The sequence below is a fragment of the Panicum hallii genome, chromosome 7 (assembly GCF_002211085.1).
Source record: "Panicum hallii strain FIL2 chromosome 7, PHallii_v3.1, whole genome shotgun sequence".
NCBI classification, from domain to species: domain Eukaryota; kingdom Viridiplantae; phylum Streptophyta; class Magnoliopsida; order Poales; family Poaceae; genus Panicum; species Panicum hallii.
The window spans coordinates 31,649,062-31,654,007 of NC_038048.1; positions in this window are offsets into that span (position 1 = coordinate 31,649,062).

Consider the following 4,946-nt stretch of genomic DNA (forward strand, 5'->3'; position numbering starts at 1 on the left):
GGGTTCCAGCTCGACTTCCAGCCACGCCATGCCGTCAAAAGTCAGGTCCTTGCTGACTTCGTCGCGGAATGGACGCCATCGCCAAACGTCCCTGGGGGTCCGGGTGATGGCTCGGACCCCCCACGTCAGGAGGTCAGGGCTTCGGTGTTCACCGGACCTCACTGGACACTCTTCTTTGACGGGTCCGCCCGCAGCAAGAGGGCAGGGGCTGGCGTGGTCCTCATCAACCCACGTGGCGAACAATTGAAGTACATGGTGCACCTCGACTTTGAGGCCACCACCAACATGGCGGAGTATGAGGCCTTGATCTTTGGACTCACGGCGGCTCTGACCCTGGGAGTCCGGGAGCTCCTGGTCAAAGAGGACTCCCAACTCGTCATCAGGCAGGTCCGGGGGGAGTGTTGCTGTAACAATCCCCAGCTCGCAGCCTACCTCATCCACGTGAAGAGGCTGGAGAAGGACTTCGATGTGCTGGAACTGCAACACGTTCCACGCGAGGCCAACTCAGCAGCTGATGCACTCTCAGCAAGCGCATCGACTCAAGCACCCGTGCCTGAGGGCGTCTTCCAGAGACGCCTGCTGAAGCCTTCCGCCCAGCCTGCCGACCTGGGCGAAGGGGGTCGGACTAGCACCTCGAAGCTAGCGGTCCCGGTGGTGCTCCATCCGTGGAGCCCGCCAAGGGTCGTGTGCTCCCTCGAGGGTCCCGAAGACTCAGGGAGCCACGCCCAAATTCTCAGGAAGGTCCCGATGCATGGATCTCTAAGGTCCGGGACTACCTGAAGGATAATTTCCTTCCTGAAGATCAAGCATCTGCTGAGCGCATAGTCCGGATGGCTAAGCGTTACACGATGGTAGAAGGAGACCTCTACCGCCGTGGCGCCAACGGCATCCTCATGCGGTGCATCACCCAGGAAGAGGGCCGCGACTTGCTCGCGGAGATCCATGGAGGCGAGTGCGGAAGTCATTCTTCATCCCACACGCTGGTCGGTAAGGCCTTCCGGCATGGTTTTTACTGGCCGACAACGCTCCAGGATGCAGCTGAGTTGGTAAGGTCCTGCAAAGCGTGTCAGTTCCATGCAAAGCAGATACACACTCCGGCTCAGGCGCTGCAGATGATTCCTCCCTCTTGGCCCTTTGCCGTGTGGGGGTTGGATATCCTGGGACCTTTCCCTAGGGCCGTCGGCGGGTACCGGTACCTCTATGTCGCCATCGACAAGTTCACCAAGTGGCCGGAGGCAACCCCAGTGGTCAACATTACCAAGGCGTCAACAACCGCTTTCCTCAGATCAATCATGTGCCGATTCGGGGTCCTGAACCGCATCATCACAGACAATGGGACTCAGTTCACGAGCCAATACTTCCAGGAGTACTGCGAGGACATTGGCATCCAGCTCTGTTTCGCCTCAGTGGCGCACCCCAGGAGCAATGGCCAAGTTGAGCGGGCTAATGCTGAGATCCTCAGAGGGCTCAAGATCCGAACCTACTATGATATTGAGAAACATAGCGCAAGGTGGATTGACGAACTTCCGAGTGTGCTGTGGGGAAACCGGACCACACCCAGCCGGGCAACAGGGGAAACCCCTTTCTTCTTGGTCTACGAGGCCGAAGCGTGCCTTCCCCCGGAGATCACCATGGGCTCTCTACGAGTCCAGTCTTTTGATGAGAACTTGCAGGAACAGCAGCGTCGCCAAGACGTGGACCTCGTCGACGAACGCAGATGGCGAGCAGCAGTCCGAAACGCACGGTACAACCAAGCGCTCCGGCGCTACCACCAGCGGTTTGTGCGCAGTAGGGAGCTCCGGGTCGGGGACCTAGTCTTGAGGCGGATCCTAAGCCGAGAGGGCCTGCACAAACTCTCCCCCAGTTGGGAGGGGCCCTTCAAGGTGACAAAGGTGTGCCGACCCGGATCTGTTCGTTTGGCTACGGAGGAAGGCATGGAACTACCCAATCCATGGAACATTAAGCACCTCCATAAGTTTTACCCCTAGGACCTAGCTGAGAGGAAATTTTTTCTTTGTAATTGGTAGCATCAACGTGCAGATCAGGGCAGTAGAGGTCCGCCCTCGTAAACCCAGCCCCTGGCGTACATCGCACAACTCTTCTGTACCAATTCGTTGAGGAAAACTTTGTTCTCAGTGTGTCCTTGAAAGTCTATGCGATTCTATTTTCCTTTGCTCCTCAATTATGCTAACCCCCCACGTGGTTTTTCACGTCTGTGTCGTGTCGAAGGTCTACCTAAGTTGCTACACTACGTCTCTGCCCGGGACCCCTGTCTCGTGGAAGAAAAGGGACCGGACACCCGGGAACTGGCTTCAGGGAGACGTGCTCGTTCTTTGCTGGGGTCCAGGGCCGTGTAGCCACTTAGCCTGGTTCCGTACCCTAAGCCTACATGCCCTGCCCCCCTAGGACGAGTACTGTTTGTACCTTGAATAACAAACCCGGGGGCCGGGACCCCTTAGATTCCAGAACTGCGGCCCCGGAGCTCTGACTCGTTACGCAACTCAGTAGGCCTTCGCTGGCCGGACCGGGACCTCGTGGGGACATCTACTAAGCGTTGATCTAAGTCACGTGCAGGACCTCGGTTTTATGGCAGCTAGTCCCGACCTATCGTGACTAACTCCCAGGGGGCCACGGGACCTCGGTGTACTCAGGAACACTTTACAGATCGACAACCAGGAAAATAGATAAGTTTTTTGCAAAAAAAGTAGACACACAGAAAACAGATAAGTAATATGCACAACATTACGAAGTTGTCTTACAATAACAAAAGTTATATTACAAAAAAGATTCTAGAACTATTGATCTGGTGTTCCGGAGGCACCCCCGCTCTGTGCAGGCTCCGGGCGACGTCGGGCGCGTGCTGCCACCATCTCAGCCGCCTCCTGGACTCCTTCCCGTGCGGCGGCTGCCGTTGCCCGGAGGGGTCCGACCAGGACAGGAGTCAGGGGGATGGCCGGGTCGTGACTCCGGAAGCTGGAGAGGATGTACTCCGCCATCCCCCGGGCAACTACACGCCCCTCCGTCTCCAGGAGGTCCTGGATGCTGGCCTCCACGTCCCGCAGCCGCTCGGCGGTGGAGTCCAGGACCTGGAGGGCAGCACCAAGTGGAGAAGAGGCACCCGACACCCGGACAGGGTTGGCTCCGAGCGCTTCTAGCACAGGGTTCACCGCGCCGACCCAACTTGTGATCCGGTCGATGCTGGCGCTCCGCTCCGCCAGGAGCTCCTCCACCTTGGCCTCCCTCTCCCGGAGGGCCACTTCCCGCTCCTGGAGCCTCCGTGTCCCGGCTGCCAGCTCCTCCTCCGCGGCCTCTTCCCGCTTCTGGAGTTCTTGGAGCCGGGCCACCACCTCTGCTTCGCGGGATGCCGCCAGCTCTGCGAGGGTGGCCTCTTGCGCCTCGACCGCTGCCGCCGCCTTCTTGGCCTAGTTGGCCAGCTCCAGGGCGGCCTGCTCCTTCTCGGACGCCGCCAGCATCTTCTCCTCCGCCGCGATCTGCCGCTCAAGGGCTACCGCTTCCCGCCGTGTGGCCGCCTTCTCCCGCTGGAGCGCTGCTGCCTCCCGGTCGTGGGCCTCCTGCAGCTGCTCTTGTAGGAGCTCGCGCTCTAGCATGAGCTTGGCGTGCTCTTCAGCGTGGCGGGCGGTGGCGGACTTGATGCGGTCCCCCAAGCAGCGCTCCCAGTCGGAGAGCCGGAAGTGCTCCGCATCCAGCTTCTCCCACTCTCGGCAAATGCCAGCCTCCAGCTCCTCCTGAGCCTGCTGGCACTTGGCAAGGAGTCGGGGGAGGGGGACCTCCGCTGTGCTCGGAAGGAGAGGCCTTCCCAGCACCACCTCCGGTTCCTCCTCCTCCGCTGGTGGGACGGCGGTGCTGGTAACCTCAGCGGCTCCCGGTGCCGCTGTCTCCGCCGCCTCCGCTGCCTCCGGCGCTGCAGCCTCCGCCGCGGCAGCGGCCCCCTCTGCTGCTGGCTCAGCTGGAGAGGGCCCGGCCTCGACGCCCGGCGCGGCTGCAGGTGCCTCGGTCGCCGCTGCGGGCCTGGCGTCTTCCTCTTGGGGGGCGGCCTCGGGTGGTGGCGGTGTGGTGGCCTCTGGCTCTGGACCACTAGGTCCGGTGGCTTCTGGAGCTGTCTCGGATAGGGGCCCTTCTAGGGCCGACGCCGAGGATTTCGGCGCAGGCTGGGGGCCGGATCCCCCGATTGGTGCCTCTGAAAATTGGGGCCTGCCGTATCACTGATATGGTTAAGATCCAGATATTAAGAGGGATAATGAAGAGCTCTAAGAAGACTACTTACGTGAAGTCATACCACTCCCACCTGCCCCGGGCAGCTGGGGGGACCTTCCTCCCTGTCGAGGACCCCCCGGACCTTTGGCGGGTGTCCCCGACCGCCGGTGCTTCTGGCGGCGGTGGTGGGGTCTGCGGCCTGGGCACGGTTGGTGGTGGTGGCGTCGCCGGACACCGTGTCGGCGGTGGTGGTGGAGGTGTCTGCTGCCTCAGAGGAGGTCCTCGCGCCTCCCCCGGCCTCCTCTCCGGTTGTAGGCGTTGCGGCGGAGGTGGAGCTCCGCTCCGATCCTCCGCCCCCGCCGTCTTCTGGCGCTTGGGCGCCGGCTCCCCTACCAAGGAGCCGTCGCCACGCTGGAGCCTCCGGGACTTGCTCCCTTCGGCTTGGCTGCTCTGTGCGGGCGCCGCCCCTGGGCCTTGTCATCCCTTTGGGCCGGGGCAGCACCTGCATTATGTAGGATCACTGGACCAGTAAAGAGGCCTAGAGGGGGGGGTGAATAGGCCTGCAAAAACTCAACTCCAAATTCTTGTTAGAGGAGAGTGCGGCACTGCCGTGCCGAGTGTGGCACTGCCGTGCTCAGACAGAACACAAATAACAGAATTCAAAAACTGCTGAAACAAAAGTAGATCGAGTTAATTCCTAGGCTTCCTGCAGGTGTCAGCAACACATATAT